Source organism: Silene latifolia, chromosome 3, assembly GCF_048544455.1.
Source record: "Silene latifolia isolate original U9 population chromosome 3, ASM4854445v1, whole genome shotgun sequence".
NCBI lineage: Eukaryota > Viridiplantae > Streptophyta > Magnoliopsida > Caryophyllales > Caryophyllaceae > Silene > Silene latifolia.
The window spans coordinates 114,377,923-114,395,223 of record NC_133528.1 but is presented as its reverse complement, the minus strand read 5'-3'; the positions used below and the strand labels follow the sequence as shown (position 1 = coordinate 114,395,223).

Below are 17,301 nucleotides of genomic sequence, written 5' to 3'. Positions count from 1 at the left end.
CTAGGATGTAGTCTTGTGTGTGGTATCTCGAACATGCTTTAAAGGTATCCTCTGAGCCGGATACTCCGTCTACACTTTGTGTTGGTCTTACACTTGTGAGCCGTGTCAATATGAGTTGGCTGACTTGATTATTCTATTTCCTTGATTGCATGTTTATTCTAATGTAGCATGCCTATTCCATTAAGAAAGTATTATGCCTATCTCATCATGATTGTCAATTATATTCTCTTGTTCTTTATTGTTCATATATGATGAATGATTAATATGTTTAATTAAGTATTTATTTACTTGCATTTCAACATATTGTGGCTGGAAGAACCTTGAGTTACTCCCCCACTGACTGTGGCATTCATGTTTACATGAATGACAGGTGGTGAAGATGCTTACGTGGGGAAGACGTGTGGGCTAGCGATAACTAAACCCTTGGACCTTAGTTTACTAGTTTAGAAACATCTTATGTGACACCCTCACTTATCGCGGAAAAGTAAACACGTAATTCTAGAATAAAACTGCATGGATATGTTTGTAATAGGTTCAATTGGGTAAAAACCTGTAATTTTAAAACCTGAACCTGTTATAAAGATATCCAAATTGGAAGGTGTCAAACATACAAGGTCTAACTAGAAGTGTCATAACATAACCATCGCTAAAGTCGCGAATAGCAAATTATACAACCAAATGTAAAGAGGGAGACATATGTCCCTAAAATGTATGTGACATAAAAAGTGTTTAAGGTCACAATAAAATAAAGCCAATCTAGGTTCCAAGGTTACTTTGCTCGCTAGCTCGTCCATGTACCCCATATATGCATCACCTACCTGTCAATCGCATTTTATACAAATACGAAAGCCACAGTCAGTGGGGAGTAACTCCGAGTCCTCCTAGCCACGAAATGTCATAATTAATATAACATGTAAACATAAGAATATGAATACGAATCACACAATGCCTTAGCATATAGATGCTAGACAATCGTGCTTATCATGTGAACAACAATATAACACCACATAGTCCTAGCATGTGAATACTAGACCGACTCAAGCTACACTATCATGTGAGTCAAATAACACACGGTAATCCAAACTCTATCAACCATAGCCGGCTTGCATCTCACCTTCTATGATTCATAGAATCATCAAACAAGAAAGGGCAATATATCAAAGACAGGCATAAGTTCTTAGTCCCGTCAATAGTCACTCTGTAACTCGAGTCTATACCACGAGGTAGGGAAGGTAATCGAACCGGTATCTTGGCTCAGAGGTTCTATCAAAACATGGCCAAGACACAACACAACCCTAGCCTAAAATCTGCGCAGACCTAGACATGCGGATACACACCACCGCACCCAAGACCCACAATTTTATAAAACCATGTGAGTACCCTAAGGAGTCCACCAAAGGGTTGGCTAGTACTTAAGCTGACCACTTACTCTCAAAATAAGTAACGAGGTCATGCCCCAACTTGGATATAAACCCACCAAGTCGGGAACACAGAGGCTATTAAGCAGTGAACATACACTCGTCAAAGACTATAATGACCTATCTATGATGAAGGCCGAAATACTCACCTAGGACCTAGTCCCAGCTAGTCCCAGCTTGAATACTTTAGCCCACACCACACAAGACAAGTAGGATACCCAATTCAGCTGACAATCCAACAATATCTCCAATATCAATAATAATCCAAATTCCAGCTAACCGTTAATCTCATAATTCATGAGAACAAGCTAAAATGGCAACAAGGCAAGAAGACTCAAGTATAAGGCATCCAAAGCATCCAACAACCAACATGTGAAATGATAATTACAAATATCAAGACATAACATAAAATTTCCAATAACAACCAATCTCACCTCAAAGACAAACCCTCGACCCGAGTCCCGCGACGGGTCATCGGTCAAATCGAGGCGATGGTTTTTAAACCTAGTTTGACCAAACTCGTTTGGTCAATCTGGCCCAGCTCAGAGTCTTGGCCTACTTTGGCCCAAATTACAAATTTTATCGCAATATTATTCTCATGCTATTTCCAATTTCTATCATGTGAAAAACAAAAGTAACACATTATCAATCACCTAAACATTTAACAAACAACAAGCACCACATTTACTACTAATGTGACATTAATTCGTCGAGTAACTCGGAATAGTTACCTTACGCTAGCAAAGAGACAAGTAATAACTTGAGAAAGCTTCTAAAACCCAAAATTACTCTTCATCTTCAACCACTTATGAGGCACCTAAAAATAATTATGTGAAAGGACGATATTAACGAATTATCTTTATATAAAATATGAGACGGAAATTAATTTAATTATATTTTAAATAAACCAAACTAGCGTCAAAACAATTTATAGACACGGTTCAAAAGTTATTATGACAACCTCAAACTCGGCCTAACCACTAACTACACATGGCCTCAAACTCGTGACTTAGCTAGGCCACGGCCAGGCCACAGCTAGGCCACAGGGAGTCCGACACGACCACCACCCGACTACCCATAGCCACCCTTCACCCTACTTCATAACCTGACCCAAAAATCAGTCCAAAACAGAACCCAAAAGATGCCTAAGTTCGACCCCAACTCCAGTCCTCAAATGCAAAGTGAAAACCCACGATGACGGCTCTCGTCCCCCGCCCAAACAGTACCAATCGTCCCCTTAAGACTCCATTCTCGCGCCTAAAAACAGTCCTAGCTGAGCCAACTAAGTCAGCATTTAAAACGGTTTTAGAGCGGAAATCCACAAGTATAAAGCAACTCAAAAACAGACCCTAAAGACTACAAAAATCGCCCCAACACAGAGTCCAAATCAGTCCAAAACAATCCCTACATGTCAGTATACACCGTCTCAACTATAAAACACACCAATTATCACCCAAAACAATCCATACATGTCAGCATACACCGTCTTAAATATACCACTTACTAGCTAGCATCCCAAATGATCCCTAGAGGTCAGTATACACCGTCTCAATCATCTCCACATATCAGTATACACCGTCTCAACTATACAACTGACTAATTAACATCAATAAGGATCCCTATATATAATTATACACCGTCTTAATTATAAAACAGACTAACCAGCATTCGAAATAAACATATTTTACAAGTAATATTGAGTGACCTATCATTTATGACTAACAAATCTTCTACCAGACCGTCTATCTCAGCACCTACAACCGTCTTATAATAAATAAAGCTGAAAATATAAATTGGGTTTGTAAAAATACGTAACGAAAATGAATTTTACTTACAACGGATTGACGAGAACGACGAAAGGAGCGCTATGGAACAAAAATAGTTGAAAACGGATGACAAACGGAGCATCAGTATCAATTTTGAAGATCAAAATTAAAACGAAGGAAAAGAAGAACAAAGAAGGGAAGAAGAAGACGTGAAGGGATGAAGAAATGAGGCAGCAGCCTGCCAGCCTGCTATTTATTATACGTACGTTTCTTCGTCGTTAAGAAACTTCGATCGTTATTAAAACCGTTTGAGTTTAAATTTAACCGTTTAAGTAAAAGTTTCAAGTAATAAAACGGAATCAATAATAAATAAATTTAATGAGTGAAAATAAAATAAACTCAGCTAGTTAACGTAAATAATACAATATCAGCTTGAATCGGAATTATTAGCGATTTTTACAAAACTAACGGATATTAATAAAAATTGCTAATTTAGTGAAATAAGCTCAAAATAGCTAATTGGACGGTTTTGTTCCCAAAATCCATCTCGGGTTTACTTAAAACAACTTTCATAAGGACTCGTAAAGAAACGGAAATTATTAAATAAATAAACTCGAACTAATTTCAATAAACTCGAACTAACTTTAAATAAACTTATTAATGATTATTAAAATTAACGTATCGAATTATGATGAAATTAATTAATTAGCTAAGCATAAATATATAAATCGTTAAATGATGTAATTAAATTCAAAATAGCAATTAAAAGAATTTTATCCAACTTAATAAAATACGGGGTGTTACAATCACCCCATCTTTTAAAAAGTTTCGTCCTCGAAACTTGAAAGTATAAATGAAAGGTTATAAAAATAAAACTGAAATTGGAATCTGTAACCAAAACATTTAAAAGGTCACTTATCGTAAGAATCAAAATTCTTTCAAGAACTTCAACTAAAATTTTCCGAAACTGAACGGACTCTCATCGGAGGACGGAAGTGTTCTCGTTACGTATTCAAGAACATCACATTCCAAATCAAAGATAAGGTCAAAAGGCAAATCATTTGTATAAATCAAAAATCAAAATACCTTCAAAAACATTAATGAAGAGTTTTCAAAAATATAAGTCTCATTCATGGAACGGAATTGCTCTTGTCGTGTACACAAGAACGCTAACTTTCCAAGTCAGAGACAAATTTAAAACCGAAAATCACTCGTCGACAAGAGTAGAACAAGTTATTAAACGTTTCTAATAACGAGTTCTAACATCCGATCAACGTTAAAATCAAAAGAAAAGGTAATCTACTCAAATTTTTTTTTTTACAAAAAGCCAAAATAGAAATAAAGGTTTCACCTTTAAACCCAATTGGGGGTCAAATCCCTGAAAGTGTAACATTAAACTTTGACAAAGAAGTCATTAATAGATCAAAGTTAACAGAAATTGGACAAAACTTAACGAAATCTCGGGTCTAGTAATTAAAAATTACGATAAATGAGTTTATATTCAAGGAAAGAATAGGGAACTAAATCAAATTTTCATTTTCAGATCTTTAAAAATAGGTTAGGTTTGCAGAAGTGACATAAACTTTTAAGAATGAATCGAAACTGGTAGCTTGAAAGTTTAGAAGTTGTACAAAAAGGAAAGTAACTTAGATAGCATAAAAACAAAGTATGTTAAGAGAGCTCAAACTTAACCAACAAGAGAGCTATAATGACTTTCATAGGGTAAAAATTGAAGTCAAAATTACAAGGATGTCAAGGATAGAGTTTCACAAGATACGAATGTCAAACTTAAAGGAGGAGCAAGATGAAGCGAGGAAATGAGGTATGAACGGTAACGCTTATGATCAAGGAGAAAGGGAAATTAGACAACAAGGAAACTTAAGCAACATGTCAGGGTGTGAGACTAAAAGAGTCGAATCATAAAGATAACTAGTTAACAACCAGTAAGAGATATTAGAATTAGGGAGGTATTCAAGACAAGGAAATAACGAGTAAACTTCTATACTTAAGAATCAAATCCAACCAAGGTATGAACGAAAGGGAGGAAACTGATTAAAGGTATGAAAGAGGATTTTAAGGCTTAAACCATACGCTTCCTAAAACTTAAGGTTCTCTCTAACAAGGTCACGCCTATTATGGTATTGTACCTTCATGACAAAGCGACCAAATCCCAAACAAGGGTCAAGGTAAAATAAACGCTCGCTTAAGGGGTGATAAATCGGTTAGATACTTCTTCCACCTATCTTATCACATACTAGGATTTCCCTAAAGCAAATCTACCACTCAAGTATAAAAGCATCTCTGTATCTCAAGCACTCGACACAACCTCAATGTTTTAAAAACCAAAGAATAAATTGACAAAGACTTCTCAACAAAGTTCTCAAGAAACAACTAACACCAAATCACATTCCCAATCTATACGGGATTGTTAACATCTAAAAATGGGTTTTCTTCCAAATTCAAATTCTAAACTTATCTCATGTTTACTCCTAAGGCGACGACGCTCAACCTACTAAGCTTTCAAATCCCAAACATAAACAACAAAGCTAAGTTCTATAACTTTAGTAACATAGGCAACTCATTCCTAACACAAAGAATCCACCAATCGATTATACTCACTTTGTCAAGGAACTAGGTATAAGAATCACTAAGTATGTCTCATCACATTACCTAAGTCTTTCTAACATCACGACTTCTCAAAGCCAGGGTTAAGGGTCAGACACAAACAATCTCCTCAAAAGTCGAATTTTCCAACCCAGGTCAACATTCCTCACAAGAAAGAGTACTATCATATGGCGTTAAGGGAGGATAAGCAAGGAACAAAAGACAAGTTAGGAGTACAAGCTTAGCTTATAAAGTAAAACAGAAGGGAGTTTAGAAGGAGGATAAGCACCAAGAGATTAAGAATAAGGCGAGATACAAAAAGAACGAGAAACATCTTCAAGGAAGTAGAAGCATTCTTCAAAGGTTGAACAAATCTTCAATCCTCGGAATAAGCACTAAATCTTGATCTTCTTAAAATATAAGTGTCCTTTCAATGGAACGGTGATACTCTTGGCGATCACTCAAGAACATCAATATTCCAATTCAAAGACATAAAAATACATTTTTACACCAACAAATGATAAAACTAATTATCAGACGTCTCCAATAACAAGCTTTAACACTAATTGACGTTAAAACCAGTGAAAAACATTAAAATATTTTCAAAACCTTTAGTTCAAAAATTTTTTTATAATAAGGGTAATAACTCCATTAGCTATAGATAAGCTCACGGTCATTGATCCAAGAACGCAACAATTATTAAATGACAATCAACAAACAGGTTAGTACCTAACAAAGAGCAAACACAAAGAGACTACAACATAAGGTCCTAAGTCTACCCATCTTACCCATCTCTCAAGTTTATTATTTTAAGGTCAAGTTATTTATATTGGGGTGCACAAACGTGCGTCGGGAGCAAATATGCTCGATACCAACTCGTGACACCCTCACTTATCGCGGAAAAGTAAACACGTAATTCTAGAATAAAACTGCATGGATATGTTTGTAATAGGTTCAATTGGGTAAAAACCTGTAATTTTAAAACCTGAACCTGTTATAAAGATATCCAAATTGGAAGGTGTCAAACATACAAGGTCTAACTAGAAGTGTCATAACATAACCATCGCTAAAGTCGCGAATATCAAATTATACAACCAAATGTAAAGAGGGAGACATATGTCCCTAAAATGTATGTGACATAAAAAGTGTTTAAGGTCACAATAAAATAAAGCCAATCTAGGTTCCAAGGTTACTTTGCTCGCTAGCTCGTCCATGTACCCCATATATGCATCACCTACCTGTCAATCGCATTTTATACAAATACGAAAGCCACGGTCGGTGGGGAGTAACTCCGAGTCCTCCCACCACGAAAATGTCATAATTAATTAATATAACATGTAAACATAAGAATATGAATACGAATCAAACAATGCCTTAGCATATAGATGCTAGACAATCGTGCTTATCATGTGAACAACAATATAACACCACATAGTCCTAGCATGTGAATACTAGACCGACTCAAGCTACACTATCATGTGAGTCAAATAACACACGGGAATCCAAACTCTATCAACCATAGCCGGCTTGCATCTCACCTTCTATGATTCATAGAATCATCAAACAAGAAAGGGCAATATATCAAAGACAGGCATAAGTTCTTAGTCCCGTCAATAGTCACTCTGTAACTCGAGTCTATACCACGAGGTAGGGAAGGTAATCGAACCGGTATCTTGGCTCAGAGGTTCTATCAAAACATGGTCAAGACACAACACAACCCTAGCCTAAAATCTGCGCAGACCTAGACATGCGGATACACACCACCGCACCCAAGACCCACAATTTTATAAAACCATGTGAGTACCCTAAGGAGTCCACCAAAGGGTTGGCTAGTACTTAAGCTGACCACTTACTCTCAAAATAAGTAACGAGGTCATGCCCCAACTTGGATATAAACCCACCAAGTCAGGAACACAAAGGCTATTAAGCGGTGAACATACACTCGTCAAAGACTATAATGACCTATCTATGATGAAGGCCGAAATACTCACCTAGGACCTAGTCCCGCTAGTCCCTTGAATACTTTAGCCCACACCACACAAGACAAGTAGGATACCCAATTCAGCTGACAATCCAACAATATCTCCAATATCAATAATAATCCAAATTCCAGCTAACCGTTAATCTCATAATTCATGAGAACAAGCTAAAATGGCAACAAGGCAAGAAGACTCAAGTATAAGGCATCCAAAGCATCCAACAACCAACATGTGAAATGATAATTACAAATATCAAGACATAACATAAAATTTCCAATAACAACCAATCTCACCTCAAAGACAAACCCTCGACCCGAGTCCCGCGACGGGTCATCGGTCAAATCGAGGCTGACTGGTTTAAACCTAGTTTGACCAAACTCGTTTGGTCAATCTGGCCCAGCTCAGAGTCTTGGCCTACTTTGGCCCAAATCACAAATTTTATCGCAATATTATTCTCATGCTATTTCCAATTTCTATCATGTGAAAAACAAAAGTAACACATTATCAATCACCTAAACACTTAACAAACAACAAGCACCACATTTACTACTAATGTGACATTAATTAAATCGAGTAACTCGGAATAGTTACCTTACGCTAGCAAAGAGACAAGTAATAACTTGAGAAAGCTTCTAAAACCCAAAATTACTCTTCATCTTCAACCACTTATGAGGCACCTAAAAATAATTATGTGAAAGGACGATATTAACGAATTATCTTTATATAAAATATGAGACGGAAATTAATTTAATTATATTTTAAATAAACCAAACTAGCGTCAAAACAATTTATAGACACGGTTCAAAAGTTATTATGACAACCTCAAACTCGGCCTAACCACTAACTACACATGGCCTCAAACTCGTGACTTAGCTAGGCCACGGCCGGCCACGCTAGGCCACAGGAGTCCGACACGACCACCACCCGACTACCCATAGCCACCCTTCACCCTACTTCATAACCTGACCCAAAAATCAGTCCAAAACAGAACCCAAAAGATGCCTAAGTTCGACCCCAACTCCAGTCCTCAAATGCAAAGTGAAAACCCACGATGACAGCTCTCGTCCCTGCCCAAAACAGAGTACCAATCGTCCCCTTAAGACTCCATTCTCGCGCCTAAAAACAGTCCTAGCTGAGCCAACTAAGTCAGCATTTAAAACGGTTTTAGAGCGGAAATCCACAAGTATAAAGCAACTCAAAAACAGACCCTAAAGACTACAAAAATCGCCCCAACACAGAGTCCAAATCAGTCCAAAACAATCCCTACATGTCAGTATACACCGTCTCAACTATAAAACACACCAATTATCACCCAAAACAATCCATACATGTCAAAGATACACCGTCTTAAATATACCACTTACTAGCTAGCATCCCAAATGATCCCTAGAGGTCAATATACACCGTCTCAATCATCTCCACATATCAGTATACACCGTCTCAACTATACAACTGACTAATTAACATCAATAAGGATCCCTATATATAATTATACACCGTCTTAATTATAAAACAGACTAACCAGCATTCAAAATAAACATATTTTACAAGTAATATTGAGTGACCTATCATTTATGACTAACAAATCTTCTACCAGACCGTCTATCTCAGCACCTACAACCGTCTTATAATAAATAAAGCTGAAAATATAAATTGGGTTTGTAAAAATACGTAACGAAAATGAATTTTACTTACAACGGATTGACGAGAACGACGAAAGGAGCGCTATGGAAGAAAAATAGTTGAAAACGGATGACAAACGGAGCATCAGTATCAATTTTGAAGATCAAAATTAAAACGAAGGAAAAGAAGAACAAAGAAGGGAAGAAGAAGACGTGAAGGGATGAAGAAATGAGGCAAAGCGACACACCACCGCTATTTATTATACGTACGTTTCTTCGTCGTTAAGAAACTTCGATCGTTATTAAAACCGTTTCGAGTTAAATTTAACCGATTTAAGTAAAAGTTTCAGTAATAAAACGGAATCAATAATAAATAAATTTAATGAGTGAAAATAAAATAAACTCAGCTAGTTAACGTAAATAATACAATATCAGCTTGAATCAGAATTATTAGCGATTTTTACAAAACTAACGGATATTAATAAAAATTGCTAATTTAGTGAAATAAGCTCAAAATAGCTAATTGGACGGTTTTGTTCCCAAAATCCATCTCGGGTTTACTTAAAACAACTTTCATAAGGACTCGTAAAGAAACGGAAATTATTAAATAAATAAACTCGAACTAATTTCAATAAACTCGAACTAACTTTAAATAAACTTATTAATGATTATTAAAATTAACGTATCGAATTATGATGAAATTAATTAATTAGCTAAGCATAAATATATAAATCGTTAAATGATGTAATTAAATTCAAAATAGCAATTAAAAGAATTTTATCCAACTTAATAAAATACGGGATGTTACATCTTATCTGTTTATTCGTGGGATATCTTTTCCCCGCTTTTGAGACTTGGGTTGTAATAAACTAAGTTTGCCTATTGTTGTATTTGTTTCATTTATTTTTGGCACCCGCGTGTTAATCTTTAACTTGTAATAAAAAGTTTTTAAAACCTCATAAATTTCCGCTTGAATTTATTAGTTATATTTTCCGCTTTATCGCGGGGTGTCACAATTTCTATTACTACCTTTAGTAATCTAAATATAAGATTCTTTGAACAATTTATTTTTCTAAAACATATTTTAGAGAGATAATAAGAGAAGTGAGAAGTGAATAATGTAAGAAGGAATTATCGAGCATAAGAACAATTCTTATGCAAGTATAGAGGGGGAAAAACCGGTGGGTGTCGGGTGGTCTAAGGACCCAATGCATGCCCTTTTACTTTTGCAATTTATTCTTCTCAAAAACAAGCTAGAGTGTAGATTAGGTTAAATGGTAATCATTATGTTTTCTATACTATAAAATAATTTAACCATTTCTCCCTAAACACCCCTCTAAAACCGGTCCATATGGATAATATGGAGTCCATTTTATTTTTTTGTCAATTGTCATTTTGACATATAATGTGTAACATGTAACATGTTATTAATAATATTAATGCATATTTAACGTTAAATATCATTACATATATTAATTCAATTATATGTAACAATTGACTAGTAATTTATGATTACAAGTATATAAAATGGTTCATGTTAATATAATCTACAACAGATAGTAATTATAATTAACCGATCATTCTCAATTTAATTGTTTCATAAACAAAGTTTTAGTAATATAAAATATTTTATTTACTAAAACAAATCTCATTTAATCGAATTACAATAAGAATCATATTCTTACTCTCATATGTAAATTGTTAAATTTTAAGGAATTAATTAATCTGTATCAATATACAATTAATTAATTTATCTATTAAGGGAATCGTCCTTTAGGTGTGACCTTAAGGGATCAACTGATCACCACCGTATAAATGACAGTAATGTCAAACTCTAAACAGCCAATCAGTACCGATTAATGTTGACCAGTTGAGTTATTGATGTGACTCATATTTGAGCACATTTAGTCCCCAAATCAACCTCGTTCCTATGCTTTATAGTGCATAATTGGGTCATTTACTATCTTTAGTTTCCCATTTTGCATATTCTTTGAGGTTTTGTCCCCTTGGTAGGAAAGGAGTGCTAACCTTGCATTTACATGGTGAAATGGAGCTAAATTAATCGCATCTAATAACCAAGCATCAAATAAAAGACCAATACTAGAGGCCTAAGTAGATAATAAAGTGAAATGGGCAATGATAAAAGGATTCTTGCATCCCCGAAATGATCCTTGCGGATTGTGAAGGAGCCAAAAGAAGAGAAGTTGACTGCCTAGAGATCCGAGCTGATCAGACACGATCCGGACGTCTCCCATTATCAGCATCCCGGCGTCTTTCGGCCAAGACGAGCGTCTTGCAACCCATGGAGCCGAGCGTCTCCCAGACGATCCGAGCGGATCCTTAGTCAGAGAGCCCGTGCCACAGCTCAAGACGCATGGATTGTGGCAGGACTAACACGAGAATATGCTCATTTCCTTCGAGAGGAGCATTTCCTCAACTTTTCTTAGGGTCTTAATAGTCATTTAAGCCCTTAGTAACCCTAATCTTTGTACCTAATCTTTAGTATAAATACCCCATTGTACTACCTAGATTAGCATGTTCCTTTAATGTTCTCTTAATCATCCCTTAATTACTTCTTAATCATCTCTTAATACTCTCAAATTAGTTGTAATATAATTTATCAATATTAATCATATCTTAATCTCTTCTTAATTTCTCTATTGTTCATCATTTATTTTGGGTAATTAGAAGATCATTTGGGTTTATTGGGAGATTGATGACCTTCCCTCAATCATCAAGTACTTCTATTATTCTTTGCATTATTATTGGAATCTCCGTAGGTAAAATTCTTTTAACCCTTGTTTAATTATTGTTAATTGCTTTCATTTATTCATCATGTTTTGCTTTGTTAGTATGATTGACAACCTTGTTAGCATACTAAACTTGATAATGAGTGAGTAGTTTCCTTAGCTAGGGTTAATGGGGAATTAGGTGAAACCAACATGGGGATTGATTCATGCTTAATCTAAAATGCTTTCATAATTAATTTGCTTGCTTGTTGTGATTTCAACTTATGCACATGTATGCTTGATGAAATGCAAGCCTATGAATCCTTACATTTTTCTATCCATCACCTATCTTTTCAATGAGCCTTGTAAGCTTATACACGAACTCGAGCCTCATTAGACCATGCATATAGTTGAATAGGAAGGATTAAGTCGACTTGTAGGTCTTTTACAATCTAATCGATTCGGCTCCCGGACCCAAACCTTCCTAGAGATTGTAAGCTTATACACCAACTCGATCCCATCATAACAATAAGTGCTTGCTTATAATTGAAAACATGTATGTATGATCAACTCCCATGAATCCCTTATGAACCCATGACACCCTAGTGCTTTTAATCAATTATTTACACCCCTTTATTTACCGCACTTTGTTTTTTATTCATCTTTTTCATTAGTTTAGTTGATCTCCTATCTCAACCCCAAATTGTGACACCCTAAGACACGATTACTTACAATTGAAAATCCTACATCAATACCCGTCCCTTGGGATCCGACCTCTACTTGCCTCTTTGCTAAGAATAGTTCGTGAAGTTATAAATATTGTTTTGGTTGGTAGCTTTTGACGACGAGTTTTATACCACACCAAAAATGGCGCCGTTGCCGGGGACGGTGTTAACTTGATTTGATTTTCATTAATTGTTTTTAGTTATGTCTTTCTTTACCTTAGGGAACTCAATCTCCTCAAGGTTGTTCTAATTGTTTTCGAGTTGTTTGATATTTTGCATGACTAGAAGATCACAAGGTAATCTATTGCCTATTGATCTCGAAATTGAAAGAACCTTAACCAACAATAGAAGAGTTGCTAGAGGTACTTCAAGAGTTGTAGGTATTGGTGAGATTGTGGACATTCAACCAAATAACATTGAGTTTACCAACCCTTTTGCAAGAGAAGGAGAGGACAACCCAATACAAAATCCACCACAAAATCAACCCACAATGCCTAAATTTTCATCATATTCCGTACCAACTAAGGAGAACCTACTGATGCGTGTCATTTATATGATGTTTTACACCTTATTTTACACGCATTTCAGAGCTCATTTGTGTAGTTTGTTCTACTATTTGCCCCATTTCGTCTACTTTCGTATTTTCATGTAATATTGCAGATTATTGCGGAAATGAGTAGATGTTGACCTAAATCCGTCCCTGAGTACTTAGCATTGCATTTGACATGGAGTAGATGCTTGAGAATTGAACTTGGCGCGCTTTTCAAGGCCTGGAAATAGATTTATGGAGAATTTAGAGGCAGATTACCAGCTACAGGGGTCTATAGACTGACTTACGTGGTCTATAGACTGTCAGAATGCTGAACAGAAGTCTACAGGAAAGAGGAGCAGTCGATCGACCATGCTCTGTGGTCGATCGACCAAGTGAGCTGTAGCACGAGTTCCGGAAATCAAATCAGAAGCCTCTGATAATCTCGACCTTTGGTCGATCGACTGATGCCTAAGGTCGATCGACCGCTTGTGCAACCTGACGGGAATTAAAAGATTTTTAACCTAAGCCCATTTGTAATTAGGTTTTAAGAAGAGTTTTACATATTACTTCTATATAACGTAACTCTTCCTGCTGCTTTATTTTATTATTCATCATTCATTCATTAATTTGTATTAGGGATTCAGATTTATCATACCTAGTTTACAGTTTTCTTAAGTATTTCAATAAAGTTCTTCTTTGCATCCGGATTTGTTCTTCCTACTTTCCTTATTTCTGGTAATTCTTGCTCTGAATTTTGTTCTTTCTTTATAGATTAGAATTGATTAGTTAGAATCCCTAAGCCCTAATTTCTTCTTTTATACGGTTTTACTGTTTATTTAATTTAATTATGAATTCTGTCATTTGCATCTTTAGTTTCGTTATCATTATTAATTCCAGTATGAGTAGCTAAATCTCCCGCGCTAAGATGTGAGAGGATCTGTAGTGTAGATGGCGTAGAATAGGTAGACCTGAGTCGGGGTATGGTCGATCGACTGACCTTGTTGGTCGATCGACTGTATCCGTTGGTCGATCGACTACCTCCATTGGTCGATCGACTGCGTCGTGTTAGATTAGCACCGTTTCAATGTTTTAATTACAATATTTGACAAAATCGAATGCATGCGACTAGTTAAATGGTTAGTATTTGACCGACCCTTAAGATCGAGAGATAGGGGAGGGAAAATAGATTAATAAATTGAGACGACTAAATTGCTGAGATCGAAAGATAAGTAATTTAGGCTTTAGGAATCACTATTCAGGGCGAGAGCTAGTTTTAGTGAGACTTAGGGATTAATAGCATAGGCCGAAAGGAGCTACTAGTTAACTCGGACCGAGAGGACCTGTTGTTTGCCCATCTTACATGATTATTTCAGATTTACCTAGGTTTACCATCATCGTAGCTACAGTGAACCGATCGTCTTAGCCTTCTTTTAATTATTGTTTACATTTCTTCCGTTATTTGTTTATCTATCGTATGTTATTAGACTTAGTCCAATTCAAAACCCCCTAATCTTAGACTAAAATTTAGATAATTAGAACTCCCTACCTTCCTGCGGATCGACCCTTACTACCGCTTGCTAGTTGTAGTTTGGAAATTATAAATATTATTTTTGATACTCACATCGACAGGTATCACCTACCAAATGGTACTCCTACACCACAACATTAACCGGTAATTTCATTGACAAATTCGCATTCATATAATTAGTTGAGAGAATTCAATTTGAAGGGATGCCTGGTGAAGACCCTCATTCACATATGGAGACTTTTTGTGACTATTGTGATGCGATTTCTCAAACCGGAGTTACTCAAGATCAAATCCGATGGGTATTATTTCCTTTCTCCTTGATCGGTACCGCAAAACAATTGTTAAAGAGCCTAGACAAGGCTACCCTTGGTATTGACTCATGGAAGAAGTTGGCACTTGCTTTCTACAAAACAATATATCCTCCGGAGAAGACTAACATGTTGAGAGCCCAAATCACCGGGTTCACGCAAAGAGATGAGGAGTCATTGTATGAGGCATGGGAGAGATTTAAGGACACTTGTCATTCTTGTCCACACCATGGACTTAGGGAGTGGTTCCTTGTGCAACAATTTTGGAATGGTCTATATGAAGACTCCCGCAACATTCTCAATATGGGATCCAATGGAATGTTCACCGAAGTTGATGACAATCAAACATGGGCCAAAATCGAAGAGATGACGGTTCATAATTCACAATATAATAGGCCTCGAAAGGCTACTAGAGGAAGAAAGCATGAGGTAGATTCCATCACACAATTGGGTGTTCAATTAAGTCTCACACTGACACCATCAATTTGAAGTTTGATAAGGTCATAGCTAAGCTTGAAGAAGCTTCCAAATCACCCAAACAACATGTTAATGCTATGGTGGCATCATCCTCAATTCCAAGTGGAGTATGTGAGAGTTGTGGAACTTTGGGACATGACCAAAGTGAATATAGGGGAACAAGTGAATGTTTTCCAAGCATATAAGAGTGGCACCCCTTATTCAAACTATTACAATGAGAAAACCAAATTCCATCCCAATTTTTCATACAAAAGCCAAAATGTTCAAAACCCTCAACAAACATACACCCCACCTTCAATGAGAAACCAAGCTCAAAGACCCTTTTACAATCACAGCCAAAGTTACCAAAATCAACCCTCTTACAATCACACAAATGACCAAGGCTTTGATGTTCAAAAAGTGGTCCTCCAAATGCAAAAGAACCAACAAGTATTATTCACTCAAATGCAAAAATATAGCCAAACAAAAGACATTCACCATCAACAACATACTAGCCCATACCAAGATGTTGAAAATCCAAATGTCTCAATTAGCATCTTCTAGCTCTCAAAGACAAAAGGGGCAATTACCACCTCAAAGTAATCCCCCAAGACATGAGTTGGTTAGTGCTATCCACTTGAGGAGCGGTACAAGGTATGAAGGACCGAAGAAGCCAATTGATGAAGACATTATGGAGGCTAGTGACAAGCAAAGAGTTGACAACTCTAAGGAAGAAGAAGAACCCACCTTCCAAGAAGTTTCAAAGAAGAAGAATGAAGAAAAGGCTAAAGAAAAAGAGCCTATTGTGATTAGACTTCCATTCCCAAGTCGTCAAGCTAAGCCTAAGTATGATGAACAACTTGGAAAGTTCATGGAGATTGGGAAGAACTTAGAAGTATCAATCCCATTCACGGAATTGATTAACCCTGTTCCGGCCTATGCAAAGTATATGAAAGACATTCTTACAAAGAAGAAATCCATCCGGAAGCTAGAGACTATTGTTTTCACTAAAGTGAGTAGTGTTATTCTTCAAGGAAGTTCCCCTCCAAAACTCAAAGATCCGAAAAGCTTCTCTATTCCATTCACCATTGGCGATACCATAATCAACAAAGTGTTATGTGACCTTGGAGCAAGTGTAAGTGTCATGCCATAATCGGTGTGCAAAAGGCTAGGAATGGGAGAGCTTAAGTGCACTAATATTACTCTTCAAATGGCGGATCGATCAACAAAGATACCTCTAGGGATATGGGAGGATGTGCCCGTGAGAATTGGCAAGTTCTTCATCCCGGTAGACTTTGTCATTGTAGACATGGAGGAGGATTCCAACATTCCTATCATTTTAAGAAGACCTTTCTTACACACCGCTGGAGCGGTGATTTATGTGAAACATGGAGAGCTCACACTTGAAGTAGGAGATGAAACAATCACTTTTAACCTTGAAAAGACAATGAGAGCTCCCCGACTACATGAGCCATGTTTCAGGATCGACCATTATAGCCGAGAAAGTGATAGGAAGAAGTTGGAATCTCAAAGCAAAGAACAAGCTATGGGTAAAGAATCACCACCCATATGGAAGAAGAAAGTGGAAATCCTCAATATGCTATATCCAAAGAGCAAGGAAATTTCAAAGAGAG

General features: G+C 36.5%; 1 long non-coding RNA gene and 1 other non-coding gene across 2 annotated transcripts; both read right to left on the bottom strand.

Annotated features, from left to right (window-relative positions):
- Positions 1-734: 734 nt before the first annotated feature.
- Positions 735-8,450, bottom strand: LOC141646229 (uncharacterized). Its single transcript, XR_012545445.1, has 3 exons — positions 8,359-8,450; positions 2,150-2,235; positions 735-818 (listed from the first exon to the last, which is right to left on the bottom strand). It is a non-coding gene; the product is annotated as an uncharacterized LOC141646229 (long non-coding RNA).
- Positions 8,451-15,340: 6,890 nt separating this feature from the next.
- Positions 15,341-15,447, bottom strand: LOC141650312 (small nucleolar RNA R71). The gene has a single exon (XR_012546353.1). It is a non-coding gene; the product is annotated as a small nucleolar RNA R71 (small nucleolar RNA).
- Between the last annotated feature and the right edge of the window lie 1,854 nt (positions 15,448-17,301).